General features: G+C 44.8%; 2 protein-coding genes across 2 annotated transcripts in view; one reads left to right on the forward strand and one right to left on the reverse strand.

Annotated features, from left to right (window-relative positions):
* LOC135918962 (uncharacterized) overlaps positions 1 to 20,146 on the reverse strand; it is a 128,920-nt gene that overhangs the window by 30,156 nt on the left and 78,618 nt on the right. The window lies entirely within an intron of this gene.
* Positions 8,676 to 20,146, forward strand: part of LOC135918963 (uncharacterized) — an 84,213-nt gene continuing 72,742 nt past the window's right edge. The window contains exon 1 of the mRNA XM_070523194.1: positions 8,676 to 8,754. The gene's annotated coding sequence lies outside the window, so the exon portion shown is untranslated. The remainder of the gene's footprint in view (positions 8,755 to 20,146) is intronic.

A 20,146-nucleotide genomic window follows, 5' to 3' on the forward strand; every position in this document is an offset into this window, starting at 1 on the left:
AAATATATAGTCTGCATAACGTGAGGCCACGGCTTTATGAGAGCAGATTGTAGGCAAAGCGTGTCTCGTATTAAACATATTGCAGTGCGCAGAATCCCACAGTTACGAATATGAGCATGCATTTCAACACACAGTTGTTAAAAAAACTACTGTTTAAACGCTGTGGAGAATCGTAGGAAGATAGTTTATACATAAAAAGTGCGAAGTCCCCGTGTTTCCGAAAAGTGGCTCGAACGTCGTCTCGTGATTGCCTAATCGCCACATGTTTAGCTTTTGTAGTTGATACCGACGCGTTTGCACTTATTGATTCTGGTGCTACGCTCCATACCTTGGTTATACCTTTGCTCTAGTGAGTAATGCCATCGGTGGCGACCAACAACGGGTCATTCTAAAATGTAGGCACCTACGATCAAAATTATCTTTGCCAACAATGCATACTTTTCCTGGAACAAGGCACAGTTTGTTGTGGCACGGTTCTTCCCCTCGCACGAGGGATCGGAGTTCATATAATTGTGCTCGGCAACGATCACTATCAGCGGTGATCTTGAGTGGGTGAACTTAACAAAACTCGATGACCAATCAGTTCAACAGAAATCCGCAAGATGGGCCGAGCTTAATGAAAGAAAGACATGAGCATCTATAGCGAAACGACTTTTTCCATTTTTTTGTTTTCTATTATCTATCTATCTATCTATCTATCTATCTATCTATCTATCTATCTATCTATCTATCTATCTATCTATCTATCTATCTATCTATCTATCTATCTATCTATCTATCTATCTATCTATCTATCTATCTATCTAATCCGTATGGGTTTCCTTTGTACCATCGTGCTACTCCCTGGTGGACGACAATCTTTCTCTTATTATGTATCGATATTGCGGAGAGCAAGCGTTCACATCACCGTGTATTTGCGCGATGCATGCTTAGAAGCACGCGACCTGTAAATAACTCTGTTGTAAGCCACGCCCGCGCACAAATTTCTTTAGTCACGTCCACTTTCGTTAGTGTGGCATCTTTGGGCGCCGACGCTAAAAATGACGTTCCCGAGAATGGTCGTATACGGCGTTCCCGGCCCGCAAGTTCTCTTTCTTCACATTACATCAGCGCTTGGCCCTGCGATGCGCTCTTTCTCTCTCTCTTTCTATCTCTCTCTCGCCTTCTTCTCTTGAGCCAGTCTAGAAACGTGCGCTTCGTCTGGTTTATGCGTAGCCCTGATCAATGCAACAGTTTTATGAGGAAGAGACAGCGCTGCAGTAAAAATGCTCGTCTGGATTTAATGCACGATTTTTCGTTTTCCCATCGCTTCACTTTGAGACGCCTTTTCTAGGCGCAGGGGCGCTGTTACGCAGAGTGCTTTGGAACTGAGTGAATCGCCTGCTCCGTCTCGTCCACTCCAGCATGCCCCGCGACTCGGAACGGGCGCAGAGAAATACTCCAAATAACTGATCAATACAACCGGCACCACGAGGGTCTTCACCGGAAGACGGACGAAAGAGAAAAACTGTTGCAGTCAGTCAACCAATGGCAACGCTCTAAAAAAGAAAGACAGAGAGAAAGAAGGCGAGGAGGACGGCGCATGTTGTCAGATCGATGGCGGCCGTAGTTGTCCCTACTGCCGCTACGCGGCGTCACCGAACAAGTTCATAGGACGTCCGGCGACTCATCCACAAGACGCGCCAAGATCAATGAGATGAGGTGCAACTCTGGAGTGGACAGGGGAGGCTGTTGCGCTGAGTACGATGGCGAAAAAAATTGCGAGCGGAACCTGAACTTGCCGAATATACGTACGTTGTTTTCGATGATGTCAGTGTACGCCTTTAACTAATACAGCAATGAAACGAAACATAAAAATAAACTGATTGTTGAGATCCCACGCACAATAGTAATCGATGTCTCGCAAACAATTTTGCAGGCACCTGGCTATGCAGCATTGTTCGGAGTTCTGCAAAGCGTTACCAGGTGGACGAACACGTTTGTGTAATGTTAACACGACCCGCCACGCTGGCTTAGCGGATATCGTGCTACGCTGCTAAGCACGATGTCGCGGGATCAAACCCTGGCCGGGGTGGCCGCATTTTGATGAGGGCACAGTGCAAGAAAAAAAATGCGCGTGTCTTATGCAATGGGGGCACGTTAAAGATCCCCTGGAGGTCAAAATTAATACAGAGTGCCACCTCATAATCAAATCATAGTTATGGCACGTAAAACTCCAGAATTCATTCATTCATTCATTCATTCATTCATTCATTCATTCATTCATTCACAACAATATTAACACCAATCCTTTAAGGAAACAAAAGCAAATGACGGGACCGCAAGAATATAAAAGAAATGCATTACTATAAGTAAGTATCACCGGCCGTGGTTGCTCAGTGGCTATGGTGTTAGGCTGCTGAGCACGAGGTCGCGGGATCGAATCCTGGCCACGGCGGCCGCATTTCGATGGGGGCGAAATGCGAAAACACCTGTGTACTTAGATTTAGGTGGTCCCCAGGTGGTCAAAATTTCCGGAGTCCCCCACTACGGCATGCCTCATAATCAGAAAGTGGTTTTGGCACGTAAAACCCCATATAATATTATTATTATTATTACTATAAGTTTATCACGCTGCAGCAAGTGTACTTGTTCCTGGAGAGTTCCACATTCGTTTTCAAAGAGAGCGCTGCACCAGATAACGGCTTGAGTGCTGCTTTCTATATTTCTGCATAGCGTTGTATAGAAATTACGGGACATCCCACAGGACATCATCTACAGTGACAGATCCGTTTGTAACGTTACAAACCGCAAACTTCTATTGCTGAGAGTGACCGCAGGCTATGCCGGGTGGCCTATCACCATCCTAAAGGAGCGTTAGAAGAGATAAAATTGTCATATGGGTGAATACACTATCTACGATGTTATGAAACATTAGCTATTGCTTCTTTCGCTGGTCGTAAGGCAGTTTTCAGTGAATACCGAACCACACTGCTCTCGCACGGAACAAAATGGCTGACAGATTAGCTACTGCAGTGCGCGCTTTAGTGACCTTGATTCCCTTTGCCTGTTCTGTATGTCAGACGCCGAAAACGTGCCGCGCAACCCACAGCACAAAGCTTTCAACGACGTTAGGTTCGGTGAACAGGACGACCGTTCACATAATGTACAGAGTCCTCACCGAACCAGAAGGTTGACACCCACGTTCGACATCACGCTTCTTCCCCTCTAGGCTTTAACGTAGCCTACGCGCATGGCTTTTTTCTTTCTTTCTTTCCTTTTTGTCGCTTTAAAGGAAGAGTGTCCTCAGGTTGTAGTCTCCGCCTCAACCCCGACGCCTCCGCGAAGGAAATATTCATGGAATATTTTCAGTGTGACTAGCGGCGGGTTTACCTACGTGGTCGTTTGAACAACCTTGACAGCGTTTCAAGTGCGAGTGCTTGTAATGACATTATTTGGGTGCATCTGACGCGTTCGCATGTCTAGTGCTTGCAGGTGCTTTTTTTTTTCTTTCTTGAATCTCGCCTGAGCTTTGTCGATAATTTTTTTTTTAATATCCGGCTCTAAAGAGGAGTACTCACTTTTCCACACTTAAATTAAATAAAAGAAACCTCAGTGACAGCGCAGGCATGTGCGCCTGCTCGTGAGCTGCGAGAGACCGACAGGACGACTGCGTTAGAACGCGTACATAGCTCAGAAGTGAACGAAGACACAACCGCGTTGCTTATGGCGCGTTAACGTTGTTGGTAGCTAGGACGACAATAGTAAAATGAACAAAATTGGTTTTTACCTCTTCACTGGCATGTCACTACGCTGCCAAGTGTACAGAAAAGATGACCCGCCAACTCTCTCTCTCTCTCTCTCTCTCTCTCTCTCTCTCTCTCTCTCTCTGTCTGTCTCTCTCTTTTCTATAACGATATCAACCATATCCAAGGCGCGTTTCGCATGCATAATAAGGCTTAAGCAATCTACCTTTAAAGTTATATTCGAGAATTTTATGCCTTGCATGCAAGGTTTGTTCTCGACTTTCAGTTGCACGTATATAACACACAAGATGTTTAGAGAGAGAGAGTAAATTTGCACAGAAGGGACGGCGTGATATTTTACATCAAAGCAGCATCTCCACTGGTGATTTACATGATTTCTTTCTCTCTCATTCTTCTTTTTTTTTCTCGTGCTTTTTCAATGATAGCAGGTCCGCTCCTCAAAACTTTAAAACGTGACTACATCAGCACGCTCATTACTGGTCATTGATGCACTCCTTCTGTGAACGCGCAGTGCGATTTTCTCGTGACGACCTTACTTTAGGGTGGTTGCTTGGGCTAGTTGGTAATTCATGATAAAAACGACGTACAGCGCGAAGGACAAGGACTGCGAGAGACGACTTACACTGTATGTCGTCTGTCGCAGTCCATGTCTTTCGTGCTGTACGTCGTTTTTACCTTACTTTATTGTGTACCCTGTCGTCTCTAAACGCGAAAAGCAAAAGACTTCGTAAAGGTCACTCCAAGCCATAGCTAGGGACTACTGACAACAATAAGTGTGATGACTGTAATCACGAGGAGACCCTTCAACGCATTCTGTGCGACTGTCATCGCTACAATGAAAAGAGGCGATAGCCCGCGACTGCGCTAGCCAGCTTCGATTACGGACCATTATCAGAGCAAATCGTTTTAGAATACCGACCTCCTAAACCATTGAAGCCGAGGGAAATCATCATGATCATCATCGTCATTTATTATTAAGAGCCCCATGTGGGGTATTACATAGGGGGGGGGGGGCGGCAAAACAATAATACAAACATCGAAGGAATGGTCATGTACGAAGCAAAAAAGAAAGGCAACTGAAAAGACACTAAAAAGAACACGTTGTTGCATAATTAGTTGCAAATATGGGTGATTAGTAACTCTCGAAATTTCGAAGGGTTTCGCTCTGCAACAATGGATTCCGGGAGCGAGTTCCACTGTTCTATTGCAACGGGAAGGAAGTATTTGTTGAAAGCGTTTGTAGAACCGTGAAGGCGTTGGATACATAAAGAATTGAATAGACGATGATGATGAGCGCACGGGTGGAAATAACAATGAGGAACGAAGGTCAGGAAAGTTATAGTACAATTTATGGAACAGGCAGTGTTGCGAAATTACGCGTCTTGATGCTAAAAGGGGCAGGCCAATAGATAATTTCAAGTTACTAACGCTGATAGTGTTGTCATAATTCGATAAGATAAAACGGGAGGCACGATTTTGAGTAGCTTCTAAAGTGTCAATCAAGTACTTTTGATGCGGATCCCAAATTGTAGACGCATATATGAAGGCACTGTATATTTTTTATTCATCCAGTGTTCTACTGAGTGCCACATTGCGTGTCGCTATTCTCCCTTTTTACGCAAATTTGTTTCCTTTGCCAAGTGACAAGGAGTAGCCGGTGCCACCATAAAGGCGCCAACCTCTCCTAATATTCACTTCAATAAAAAGAAGGCACTGCTGGAGTTTTTCCTTTCTTTTTTTTTTCCACGGGAGAACAGACCTGCACAACTGGCTTTAGCCTCAATTGGTGTTCATTGTGGTGCACGCGACCTCATGTCATCTCTCTCTCTCTTTCTTTCTCTCTTTCTCTCATTCTAGTGCCTCCTTATCGAAAAAAAAAATTGACCCGGTTGCAGAGAATCGTGATATAAAGAGGGCAAGCGGCGGATTAAACAAAAAAAAAAATTACAATGCTTGAAGCAGGATAAGGAGAAATAAACGAAGTGAAACAGTCTAGCCAGGCACAAGTGTCTCGCGTGGAGATGAAGCAGCAGGCTGTTGTTTAAACCCGGGGAGCTGCTCAAGTGCCGCCACAGGCAAAAGTACCAAAGTCAAGTGGCGTCAATGGCCTCCTCTTCGCGTTGTGAATGTTTCAGTGTGCATAAATTTTCGCGTGTGTAAACCGCGAGAAAATCACGCGGCTTTATGAAGACGAAATATCGCATTATGAAAGTATAAAGCACAATATATATATATATATATATATATACACACTCACTGCGTAATTTCCGTCACTTTAGAAACGAGTGATTACAGTTTCTCGCTAAAGCAGGCGTGACCTGCTAAAGAGAAAGATCATGTCAGAAAATACAAAACAAGATTGACGGAAGAACACCTTAGGTGTAGTCTTCAAGTGATAAAAATGTTTCGCACGTATAGTTTGCTGGTGTATGAAAAGTGCTTGAGACAAATCTTTCTGCCCTTCTACTCAAGTACGACGTATATTTCTTATGCCCAGTCTAGCCTCGTCATCAACTGCGGAGCTAGCAGCGATTAATGTTTCACTGAAATACGTGCAAGAGGAGTTGAAGCGCACCAAAGACTACCATCTTTACGGACTCCCGTGCTGCCCTTAGCAGATTACGACGCAGTTGGATTGATTATCCAGTTGTGCGTAGCATTACTGACTGCAAACAAAGTTTCATCCCGTGGGGTATCTCTCGTTGCTCAAGGGTACCTTTCCACGTAGGAATCGTTGGAAATCAAGAGGCTTATCGGCTAGCTTCTACTTGCGCTCATAACAACCACGTCTGCAGTGAAAGTTTGTGCAAACTTGATGACGCTGGTCTGCTGATTCGTCGCCAGCTAGCGAAGCAGCATTCAGACCAGCGCGTCACAAATGGAACGTTCCTGCCCCCGCGTTTGCGGTCCAGGCTTGCCTCGTCGCGCTATAGCGCAACTGCGCAAGCTAAGGGTTGGTTGGCTGTGTGAACATGTGCCAACGGTTATACAGACAAGGACGTGTACGTCTTGCGTTTTCTGCGAGACACTTCCACACCCGATATTGGAGTGTCCCGCTTTCAGTGCGCAGCGCATGTCGCTAGTGAGACATTATCATCTACTTGGCCTGCGGGGTACGATATTCGACGAATGTTTGTGCCCCAGTGGTTGTGCGTCTCGACGTCATCAGGCTCATCGTGCTCTACTTACATTTCTAGAATTAACTGACTGAGGTTCACGTTTGTAACTCAGACGCAATTTCTTCTATTTGACATTCTTAAGTAGCGTGACCTGCAGTGACCGGCCCTAATGTGCGCGACTTGTACTCTGTGTTCTACTTTATTTTTTGAGCTATGTCATCTTGCTCTTTCTTTCCTCTTTCCTCTTTTCGTTCCTATCTTCTATTTCTATATTTCTGTCACCTCCCTTCAGAAGAGTATGCAGGCGTCGTGCCCCTTCCGGTGGCAGTTGCCAGCCTGCTCCTCGCTTTCTCTTTCTTGTCAAATGCATATGTTTTCAAAACAAATAATAATAATAATAATAACAATAATAATAATAATAATAAGAAGAAGAAGAAGAAGAGTTTTGTATGGGTCGGTGGCGCCGTTTTAGGTTTGCTAGTTTGACAACATCTTTTCAGCTATTCGCTTCTACCCTGTTAAAGAGGGCAAGCATATGGAAAGTAATATAAACTCATCTTCAGTTGTGTGCCAAGCGATGTTATGGCTGAGTAATAGCGTAAATATATATATGTATGTATATATATATATATATATATATATATATATATATATATATATATATATATATATATATATATATATATATATATATATATATATATATATATATACGTGGACGTGGACGACACCTGCTGGTGTCGTCCACGTCGTATCAAATGATGTATTTTTTGCCCGTTGAAGTGACTCAACTACCCCGCTTCTTTTACCTTTTGGCAGAGTTGTCCATGTATAACTTCCCGTGTTTTGAAACTTCTGTAACGTTTGTTGAACATTTGTTGTTATTTTTTCCCTCCCACGTCGGGTAAAAAAAAATCTTTTGTGAGCATTTCTAACTGTTTTGTAAAACCTCCCCCCCCCCCTCCCACTATAATGCCTTTTGGCGCTTGCGGGTACTGAATAAATAAACAAATAAATAAATAAATAAATAAATAAATAAATAAAATGGCCAAACACATAGTGCACGAACAAGCGGCCTTGCTTCAGACCTTAGAAAAAAAATATCACCAATATGCGAAATAAAACAGCTTTGTTTGCTGCTCACGAATCTCCCGACAGTAAAAAAAGAAGGCAAAATAAGCGGATAACTTAAGAAAAAGAAAACGTAATTACCCGGGGTATTTTTTAAGTTCTTTTTTTATCCTGTATAGGGCGTATCTCTAAGGAAAGGATAGCGCAGTCAACGAATTCGGCGTTACGTTCCTTGCTTGGCTTCCTTAATTCATACTTTCTTCTTGCTTTACGTGAAAAAAGACGGAGACAGAAAAACATTGCCAGATGCATGGTGCCGTCCTTTAGTACGTGGCGCAAGAAGAAAGTATGAAAAACCATCACATCCCATCACATCTCTTGAGCTGCAGTAAGTCATATTTTTTTTCTTAGACAGACCCCCGACGAAATAAAAGAAACGGTACGCCTAGACGTGAGCGAAAGTCCCGCTCTTTCGGATCACTCACGTGACCACCCCGCGTCGTGGCATCGCCCGCTCCACCTGACGCGCAGCCACGCAAGCCCGCGCTCGCGTGACGTCACGCGTCCGGGGGCGAGCGAGCCACCGGTAGAAGCGCCGACGCTGTCGCGTGGGGCGGTGAGCGGAGGCCGCAGGAACGGCGCGCGGTGCCCGCTGTGCCGCGTCAGTGGTGAAGTGCGTGCGACTACGACCGTGGCACGACGGCGGATCAGGACGCCGCCGGGGGCAGCAGCAGCAGCAGGAACCCTGACGCCTCGGCACCGTCGCCGCGACGCCACAGCAAAGCTGACCGCCGCCAAGCCGGTGGCCTGCGCGAGAGGTGAGCGCTTTCGGACGGGCCTCCTCGACAAGGCGCGTCGCAGTCGCCGCCGGCGCTCGAACCCTTTTCGGCCTCGGCGCCCTTATGCGCTGCGTTATCGTCGTGCTCAACTTCTGATATCCCTCTTTTATGGCTTGTTGGCGCACGAGTTGATTCTGGATCGTAGCGATCGGGTAACGACGTGAACAGACGACACAAACAAATCCCGTTTGCGCAGCCTACTCGTCTAGTCCATCGTCTGCTTGCGCTGTTCAACGGTTAGTGGCTCGTTAACCATGCGAAAATATGCGGACCACTCGTAGGTGCAGTGCTGCAAATAAGGGTGCGTCACCTGTACCACTTCAGCGCACAAAAGAAAGCGGCTGCTGAAACAACTCTACGGCGCAGACGAATAGGTGAAATGCTGACACCACCCTGGCAAACTGCAAAAATTGGTATATGTTGTCGTAGATGTTTGCATCATGAAATTCTGCAACAACCCCAGTGCACTTCTCCAACACGAGCTACATTTCATCGCAGTACGGCTGCCGCTGCGTCTTTTTCTGCGCATTTTGCTCATGCTCTGCCTGCGTGTTGTTCCATTACCGTATACTTCACAACAGCTTGGAATCGCTAGCTACTCTTACGCAAAATTTTCCTGAAGTAAATATTGAAATTAAGAGCTGTCAATGAGCGCAAGCTTAAAGTACACCTGTCCTTCATTTCACTAGATCTTGCAATGTATGTCGTATGCACCGAATTGCAGCTGTTCATATTTCAAGGCGAGAAAGACGAACGCATTATACAGAGCTTTACATGAACCTCCATTGCGCTGGCCCCCTGAGAACGCTGCTTTGAGGAGCGCGCTCGCAAAGCGAGCTCACAGGCTCTGCGAAACAAATTAAATGTGTTTGTTCATGTGTACATATCGTTGTGACCCTGTTTGTACGACTGCTTTCATCAGCTTGCATACACGAATGACGTGCACAGCCGAACGTGTGATTCAAACATGATAGATATCGTACAGCGTCTCTTTCAGTGAGCGAGCTTCTCGATGCGAAGAAGCCTTTGTTTTGTGGAGACTTATGACTTTCAAAAGCGTTTGCAGGTGCATTTTTGCGCGTTCTGCGCCACATGGCATGGAGATGAACGAAGTTAGTCGCTGGCAAACAAACATCGTCGTTGAAAAAAAGCACTATTCAACAAAAATTACAGGAGAGCTTCGAGTTGAGGGAAAGGGAAAAGGAGGATGTTATTACCATATATTCGTCACGATTGCTGAGTTCAATTATTGTATCAAAATGTCGTTGCGGTGCGAGATTGCTCTGCAAGCGTGCTTTTTTGCACAATGATTCTTTCAGTGGAGAAGCACGCTTTTCAGGAGCTTACGCAACTGCCACATTTGTCGCTCGCTTCTCCCACTACCAAACTTAAGAACAAATAATATTTAAAAATAAATAAAAGATTGACAAGTAATAATGCCCACAGCAAAATTTAGAGTTAAATGAAAAAGAACTAGGGGGAATGTCTTTTTTTTTATATCCTCCTTCGTCGTATTGTGCGCAGTAGTCGAAAAATGTCGCTTTACGTCGTTTATTGCTACCTCGGCAATGAACGAACATGACGTATGAACGAGATGAAAGGGGTTAACCGAAGGGCACACCAATTGATAGTCACAGCAATATGAAATCAAGGAAAGCATGGCACAAAATTGTTGTTTTAATTGAAATGTAGAAATGATAAGGTAAAAAGATATGAAAGTGGACGAGAAAAGCAGCCTGCCACCGGTGATAGCCGAACCCACAACCTCCACATGGTTCTGGGTTCTTCCCCTCCCGGCGGGAAGTACTCTTTTTCGTGCACTTTTATTTCTCTTTACCACATAATTTCTATAAGTCAAATGAAAACAACAAATATTCTTTTTTTCGTGTGCTTTTCTTGGCTTACGTTCTTGTTGACTTCATATTGTTGACACTTGATGTATGTTCTTAAAATTTTAACCAACCTATTTGCTCGTTGCATCTGTGAGTAACGTCTTCGCATTTGCGCTGAACGGCTGGCGAAGAGTTCGAGCTGACTTTAGTGACGAGGGTTTGCAGCTGTGCTCTCTCAGGCCGCTTTCACCGGTGAAATGCAGGGGTTATGAACAGTTGCCAGCACGAGCTACTTCAAATTGTTTTGCGCCATATCTTATAGTACACTCACAGAAGGCATGATATGGTAATCTTTAGAATTCCAACGGTATTTCTACATTACTTTTTCAGTAAACTTTGATATCAACCCGAACGAAACATCAATTCTTTACTGAAGACAGAATACTTTATTTTGCAGCAAGCTTTTTGGAATCTTCTGGGCAAAAGCTGTGAAACCCAGCTTCGTTTGGGCCTGAAGGCCCTCATGCGGTGGCAGAACATCAGCATACAGCATAAAACACGCGTCCCATGGCACCAGTCATTTACAGAAGAAAAAAAAATGCCGTACCATCAACTTGCCAAAGTCGCAATTATTGCTCATTACAATGCTCCATAGAGGTGTGCGAATATTCGAAACTTCCTTGGAGCGAATCTTCTAGTGTCCTATTCGACTCGATCTTCGAATCGAATAGACCAATATTCTTAAATGCGAATATTTGAAAACCAGCTTCGTTTGGGCCTGAAGGCCCTCATGCGGTGGCAGAACATCAGCATACTGCATAAAACACGCGTCCCATGGCACCAGTCATTTACAGAAGAAAAAGAAATGCCGTACCATCAACTTGCCAAAGTCGCAATTATTGCTCATTACAATGCTCCATAGAGGTGTGCGAATATTCGAAACTTCCTTGGAGCGAATCTTCTAGTGTCCTATTCGACTCGATCTTCGAATCGAATAGACCAATATTCTTAAATGCGAATATTTGAAAACCAGCTTCGTTTGGGCCTGAAGGCCCTCATGCGGTGGCAGAACATCAGCATACTGCATAAAACACGCGTCCCATGGCACCAGTCATTTACAGAAGAAAAAGAAATGCCGTACCATCAACTTGCCAAAGTCGCAATTATTGCTCATTACAATGCTCCATAGAGGTGTGCGAATATTCGAAACTTCCTTAGAGCGAATCTTCTAGTGTCCTATTCGACTCGATCTTCGAATCGAATAGACCAATATTCTTAAATGCGAATATTTGAAAACCAGCTTCGTTTGGGCCTGAAGGCCCTCATGCGGTGGCAGAACATCAGCATACTGCATAAAACACGCGTCCCATGGCACCAGTCATTTACAGAAGAAAAAGAAATGCCGTACCATCAACTTGCCAAAGTCGCAATTATTGCTCATTACAATGCTCCATAGAGGTGTGCGAATATTCGAAACTTCCTTGGAGCGAATCTTCTAGTGTCCTATTCGACTCGATCTTCGAATCGAATAGACCAATATTCTTAAATGCGAATATTTGAAAACCAGCTTCGTTTGGGCCTGAAGGCCCTCATGCGGTGGCAGAACATCAGCATACTGCATAAAACACGCGTCCCATGGCACCAGTCATTTACAGAAGAAAAAGAAATGCCGTACCATCAACTTGCCAAAGTCGCAATTATTGCTCATTACAATGCTCCATAGAGGTGTGCGAATATTCGAAACTTCCTTAGAGCGAATCTTCTAGTGTCCTATTCGACTCGATCTTCGAATCGAATAGACCAATATTCTTAAATGCGAATATTTGAAAACCAGCTTCGTTTGGGCCTGAAGGCCCTCATGCGGTGGCAGAACATCAGCATACTGCATAAAACACGCGTCCCATGGCACCAGTCATTTACAGAAGAAAAAGAAATGCCGTACCATCAACTTGCCAAAGTCGCAATTATTGCTCATTACAATGCTCCATAGAGGTGTGCGAATATTCGAAACTTCCTTGGAGCGAATCTTCTAGTGTCCTATTCGACTCGATCTTCGAATCGAATAGACCAATATTCTTAAATGCGAATATTTGAAAACCAGCTTCGTTTGGGCCTGAAGGCCCTCATGCGGTGGCAGAACATCAGCATACTGCATAAAACACGCGTCCCATGGCACCAGTCATTTACAGAAGAAAAAGAAATGCCGTACCATCAACTTGCCAAAGTCGCAATTATTGCTCATTACAATGCTCCATAGAGGTGTGCGAATATTCGAAACTTCCTTAGAGCGAATCTTCTAGTGTCCTATTCGACTCGATCTTCGAATCGAATAGACCAATATTCGTAAATGCGAATATTTTGCTGATACATTCCAATATTTCAGAACGTAAACTGCGCCAAATAAACATAAAAGGGGAGAAAAAAATGGGGTAACTTTTCCCCCCTGCAAGCATAGTATCAACATAAAAAATGAGAACTTGCAGGGTGGAACAGGCTATGTCACTTAGGTAGCCATACTTTACAGGTTATATATACAGCGATCATTCTCACTCGCTGTAGAGTCGTGTAGATGCTAAGAAACTACTGGTTTGCTTCTAATGCTTCATATGTTACTTCCAATAAACAATGCTTCATAACGTATGGTTTAATAACAAAAAAGTGCTAACTTTAAGAATATTTGTGATAACGGCTGTTCATTATTCGAAAACTATTCGAAACGTATTCGATATTTGATTGAATTCGTGTTCGATATGGTCTCAAAAATCATTATTCGCACACCCGTATGTTTCACAAGACCAGAAAAACAAAATTGCAATGCCTGTGACGCACAGTATACAATGTGGAAAAGGGAACTAAATTTATGTCCTACTTATTCTGTTTACAGAATGCGCTCTAATTTGTTCCGGGTGAAGGTACTTGTAACGATATTTTTTGTATTTATTTAAAACTGAATGTAACCTTAATATTACCGGCTACATGAGGTAATTTCTGCGCTTGTGTGGTACCATTCGATAAACTTACTGAAATCATTACTTTCCTTCTCACTCAGAAAAAAAATATTTGCAGCAGTTATTCGTTGCTCCAGGCTGGAAACGTAAAATAAAAAACGTCCGTCATATTCAACTGCTCCAGAAATAATGTAAGATATTACGACGGTGAAGGTTTGGACCAAACTTGCGCCAAGCTGAGAGCAATATCCAAGCGTGTATTGATTTCAGGATGTCGCGAACTCTCCAATTTTCGTCTAAACCAATTGCTGGAGCCGATCGCATGCACGGAAATGTAGCTGTATTCTGAATTCTTGAACAGTTGGCGACAGAGTGGATTTCAGCCTGTCCTATCGCGAAAATTTATTGCGGGAAATATCGGGCGTCGACTAACGATTGGTCGGCGCTCGATATTTCCCGCCAATAACAATCCTTTAAAAGAACGTTGGGAAAATTACTGCAGCAGTGCTGTATCTTATTAAACAGCGTTCTCATTTTCGTTTCTTTTTTTGTGTGTGTATGTGTGTCGAAAAACTAATACTTTTTGCTGACAGTACAAAAATCGGCATAAATTTCGCAAGAAATACCCCAAATAACCAAAACTTCTAACGTTCTTGTGCTATCTTCTCGCTGCTCTGGTTTAGGAAGTTTCGGCAAGAATTTAACAATGTGCACGACGAAGTCATGGGTGAAATAGCAATAAATAAGTGCCACTTTGCCTCGACTATTGCATTCGACGACGTCTATTTAGGCCATAACCAACGGGTCGAATTAGTGACCGAGCTATAGGTGACAGCATGTACACCCTTGCAGTGGTGTTCTCTACAATATAAACAGCCGTTCCCAGCTTAAAAATATACAATGTAATCGATCTCTGTTTCATTTACTCTTCACTGTCTATTCTCGGCTATACGCATTGTCGCGGCCTGGCACACACGAACGGCAGTTAGGGCTTCGTTTTGATGACCAACCGCATCATTAGTGGATCTCTCCCAAAAGCAACCATCACTTAAACATATGAGTGCTCTAAAAACTGAAAGATAACAAGCTTATCTGCGGTTACATGACACGACTGACGAGCACAAGTCACATACGTACCGGCACACAATTTTTTTGTGCTGTTGTTGTTTTGTATCTCTTTCACCCACTTGAACGGGTTGCAGGTTTGAACAGAGAAAATACGGTGAATGCGGAAGATGGAAATTCAAGACGATCAGCAAAGCGCACATGGTAAAAGCGGGAGCCGGCGTTTCCACAAGTGGACTTGTCTTTTGCCATATGTCGCGTTGAAGAAGACAAGTTCACTTGTGGAAACGTTGGCTCCCGCTTTTACCTTGTTCTCGTTTTGCTCGCAGGTTCGAACAGGGTGCGAGAAATGTAACATTAACAAAACACATGCGGTACACAAGAAGAATTGAATACGTCCATGAATATTTCACAATTATGACCCGAGTTCCGTACGTGTAATGGAATAATTCAATGTGAAAATGAATATCTGTCACCCTGGCGACACTAACACAAAACTACAAATGAAGCCCTTCGTAGCTTCATGCTGCTCTCGGGTGGATGACAAATATTACGCTTCATGAATCCTCCTCCACCTCACACCATTCAATACTAAATATGCCATAAGCTTTTAAACAAACTGGAATATTAATTTCTCAATAAAATGGCACACGAATAATCGAGCTGAACGCGTAAACAACTGTATGCACTAAAGGAAGGCATCGTCCCTCTCGGGCCACCATATGAGAAGCATCCCCTTACGTTCGTATATTGATACAGGGGTTACTGGGCATATATTTATTCTTTTATTTTGTAGATAGTGCTGTCATAACGATATAAGGGAAGTTATGGGTCTCAAATGGGATACCTATATCTTCATAGGAGGTTTTAATATATGGGACATATGTTTTTTTTCTTTTATAAGGAAGTTCCGCTCACCCTTGTAACAACATTTCTTTTTTCGTGGGAACAAACCGACGTAAAATATGCACCCCAGCGAACGAGCACTCCAGTAGCAAAGCGCGGAAAATAAAATTTAACTCTGAAAGTGCGCAAGGAATTCAAGGCTATGAAATTTTTATAGATCAGCCCAAACTTCTCCGCAAGCATTTCGAATAATCCTGATGTACACAAAAAGTAACTATACCGTAAAAGGATAGCTCGTGTCTGCGCAAAGACCAGAAATAGATGGAATAATTATTCCTAAACTTCCATGGCACCAGGAGGCAGCGCAGAGCCGCTGCCACAAGGGTAGCACGGGGACGACATTAGACCGACGCCATCTTTCATTCATGGGTTTAAATATTTAGCCTACCTCGGCGACTCCTGCGGGAGCTCAGTGCTGCCTCTAAGTGTGAAATTTTGATGGTGGTCTGTCCGTCGCTGGTTCTTCGTGAACAGTAGTACGCGTTAAGGGCGCACTCGCCAGTGAAGTTAGCTATGCGGCGAAAAGGAAGCCCTAAACCGGGAGAGCACTAAACACTTCTCTTCGAAAAAAATATCGAAGAAGAAAGTAAAGTTGTCAAAATCTAGATTTTGGTTCGTTAATGAGAAAAGCTGTTCTATGCAGAAAGAAACGTCTCGGTACGGCACTGAAATTTTAATGTTTTACCTGCATGCGTGCGCGAGCGTCTGTGTTAATATATCTCAATCAAAATTTAAAAATCACCCGCTCAACGCAAACTTCCGCGCTGTTTTGGAGATTGTCGAACTAGAAGTTACTCACAAAATTCCTCTGTGCATGCATAAAATTTACACAGAATATTATTTACGGTGGTCGTTCATTGAAGCCAGGATGGAAGACGACCAAGAGCGGTGCATGCGTTGCCTATGTCGTTTTAGCAGACTTTAACTTAAAATAAATTTCTGGGGCGTTACAGGTGCCGGAACCACGATCCTATTATGAGACTAAGGATTGACTTTGACCACTCGGGGCTCTTTAACGCGCACCCAGTGCACGGCACACGAGCGTTCGAGCATTCCGACCCCGTCGGAGTGGCCGGGGCTCAGCAGCGCAGCGTCACGGCCACTAAGCAACCGAGTTCGAGAGGCCTAAAATCTGCAGGTGTGTCGTCAGTGCGCCATCATTCGTAGCGCAGCGCGAGACGGGTGAGCAAGACGGCGTGCGCGTGGATGCGGGGGCGGAGGGCACTGAACTCGGCTCGATTTCTCTCGGTCGCGGTGTCTGCACACAGAGACGCGACTTTCTATATTTATTTTTTTTAACTCGCGGAACCAATACTCAGTGCGACAGGGATATGAGGACAAGGAAACCCTGCCACGCTGCGCGTTAATTCCACGCTGAATTAACATGACCAACTAGCCCCAACTCGCGATTCTGCGTCTTTCGAATGTTCCGACTAGTGACGACAAAATCACAATCTTTAACACAGAGCCGAATGTAAACGTGATCATCCGCTAACCGAAAATAATAAATGTGATAGGTAACTTTAGTATGGGGCATAGTGCAAAACAACGCTATCTCAGGGAGGTACTCTACACCACATTTGATGCGAAGTTCGAGCGTAGCTTTGTATCCCTGTCATTGTAAAGTAGCGTTTTTATCTTGCGTGAGAGGGTCTTGAACTCAAAAACCAGCTCACCTAATTGTAGCAAATATTTCAATTCTTACGATGACATAAGGCATCAACTACAAAATATCGATATCGGTAATCAGCTATGTTTTGCGATTCCGATAGCTGGACTAATCTAACTCAAATATTCATGCAAAAGGTCCAAAATATTTGTCGGAAAGTTCGCCTGTCATGTTTTGAGAGAAATGCATAAAATGAAAGGCCTTAACAACGTACAGTCAATATTCGTGACTGAAGAGGTGTGTGACGACAGCGATAAAGCGAAGGAAATATAGGCAACCACGGGGCTCACCTTTTTGTTGGCGCTAGCGAACATTCGCGGCGCTATACACAAAGAAATAACCATGAAAGCACACAGGAAGGCCGCCGCCGATAGTAACTCAGTCGTAGAGTATCGCACACACCTGAGCGTCCAGTAATATTTCGTCCGCTTTCATTACCGTTTATCTTATTATCTCTACCTTGCAATTAAACAGAAGAGGCAAATTGTATGTTGGCTTCCATATGGCCGTTCTGTTTCACTATGTCAGATATTACAGGAGGTGACTTTGGCAGGTTTATTTTTATTTTTCATTTTTATTTCTTTGCTTTCTCTTCAGCCATGCGTATGTAAATGCACGTCTGGAAGGAAGACTCACACTCAGGTTTGCGCTGCTTGCGACCGAGCTTCTACGAGAAATCGAATAAAGGAACACCGTTGAAAGAGCCGCCAACGCGCAGGAAATGCAGTCAACTTTTGCCAGCATAGTGCGTGTAAACTGAGGGCTTCGTCGCCCAACTATACTTTGCGTAGGATTAGCTAACGTATGGAGCAAAAAGAAGTGGCCGGTATTATGCGTGATGGCGACACCTGCTTTTAAGTGCGTTAAGATAAAACAGGACAGGTCAGTGGCACACATTACGCAAAAGACAACACAGCGATGTGCAGGTGACGTGCGGCGAAGCCCTTGAGGCGCCCTTCGCCCGTTTCGCCCGCTACAAGGGACGTTTGGTGCGGGGCTCAAATGAGGCCCCGGCGTCGATGATGCTGCCGCGCCATGCGTGCGTGCGTGACAGTGAAGCGTGCCCTTTCGGCGGCACCTGAATAATAGCGGCCTTGCGCCCGGCCTCGCCGAGGAGCCTACACGCCCGGCTGAGAACCTCTTCTGCCACAGCGTCTTTTTGCTTCCTTAGCGAGAAGAACATGGCCGACGCGTCGATCATTAGCTCGCGACGGGCCCAAGGACGCCGTCCTCTTTCACGGGAGAGCACACGGAGCGTTGTACCTCGCGGCTGGCAAAGGCCCCCCATGTTGCGGAGGCGCGCTGGGCGTACGAAGCGCTGCGAGTGAAAGGCGAAACGTGCTCGTTAGCTTGTGGAAGCTTCAGTCGGTTAACAGTATACTGATGTGCAATTTTGAGCTTTTCTTGTGGCTTAGAATGAAGGTCTTCGACCTAGAAGCGCCAGAAAAAAATGCAAGCCCGAGAACGTCCTGCATAATTTACTATATTTCCTTCAGTCACGAATTATGATGGACTATTGATATATGTGCGAAAGTTACACAACTTCATTCCAAGGTACAAAAGACTCCACTGAAAGAATGTAAGGTGTTGCTCTGTGTACTTTCTAGTGAATCCTCATAATTTCGGAGAAATTGAATATTGATGTATTATTCAGTAATACAATGTTACGTTTTAGTGTAATAGCAATTACATGTACAGTATAGGTGCATTTCTGTAGTCACCGCCGGCGTCGCCGTGAGGTTCCGTACAAAGTCCAAGGGCGATAAAATCGTCCCCGCGTGCCGTGTGCTGTATGTGAAAGCGTGTGAGGGTGACCCAGTGATCGCGGTTCAATCTCGCGCACCCAAGCAAGGAAAGCGGGAAGGAAGCGCGTCGGCTTCCGTCGCGCGCAAGGATCCGGGATATGTACATAAGTACAAGAAAATGCAAGGAAATACAGAAAAGTTGATGATAAAGTGGTAGTCGCTCATCACTCCCGCCGTCCGTAGCTCCTTTTATGCCTTGCGTCATCATTGTTTAGTCACTTCCCGCAATCCGGTGCCAGGAGGCCGCAGATATCAGGTTCTACCAATCCGGAGGTAGGTTGCCCTTTTCGCCGACGCCGATCGTACTCTGAGAGGTGATGGTCGGATCATCACACTGAGCGCGTCTCTGGCTTGGACACGCCAGTTTGTGCTGCTGACAGGTGACAGCCGTATCATTGCTAATTGCTGAAACCTCTCATGAACGAGGTATTCCCGCGCTGGTCATAATTCATCCGTGTCGAGAACCATCTTGACGAGGCCGTCGGCCCGTTCCCCATAATCGTTCAAGCTGTGACCAAGGGGTGTCGCGGGGTGAACGGCCGTTCACAGCACTTTGTTTACAAGTTGATACGGCCGATAATATCACTCTAGTTATTTTGTATAGCTAGCTGTCCACTAATTTGCTATCGCAATCGATGATTCGCCTTTCGGGCGAACAGCGATTTTTTCCATGAAATGAACGGAACCACTAGCATTTGCGCAAGGTAAATATTGGCTGCAGAACATGAAAAGAAAAAAATATATATTATTTCCTCATTGCAGACGGAACATGGCGTGTCGATCATCCTATCGATTCGATCCGCCGTGGCAGCGTAATGGCTTTGGTGTTGCGCTGCTAATCCCGAGGTAGCGGGATCGATTCCCGGCCGCGGCGGCCGCATTTCGATGGAGGCGCAAATGCAAAAACACCCGTGTACCATGCATTGGGTGCATGAAGAACCCCATGTGGTCAAAATTGACCCGGAGTACCACACTACGGCGTGCCTCATAATCATATAGTGGTTTTGGCATGTGTCGAATGAAAAAAAAAATTCTGTCGAACATCATAGTGCGTCCAGAAGAGTGGTAGTGTATAGCAGTACTCCGCACTTTGCCGTGAAATAGATCCACGATGACTATGCATGCAGAGTGTTCAGTTTCCGCGCA

This window comes from Dermacentor albipictus, chromosome 8 (genome assembly GCF_038994185.2).
Source record: "Dermacentor albipictus isolate Rhodes 1998 colony chromosome 8, USDA_Dalb.pri_finalv2, whole genome shotgun sequence".
Taxonomy (NCBI): Eukaryota; Metazoa; Arthropoda; class Arachnida; order Ixodida; family Ixodidae; genus Dermacentor; species Dermacentor albipictus.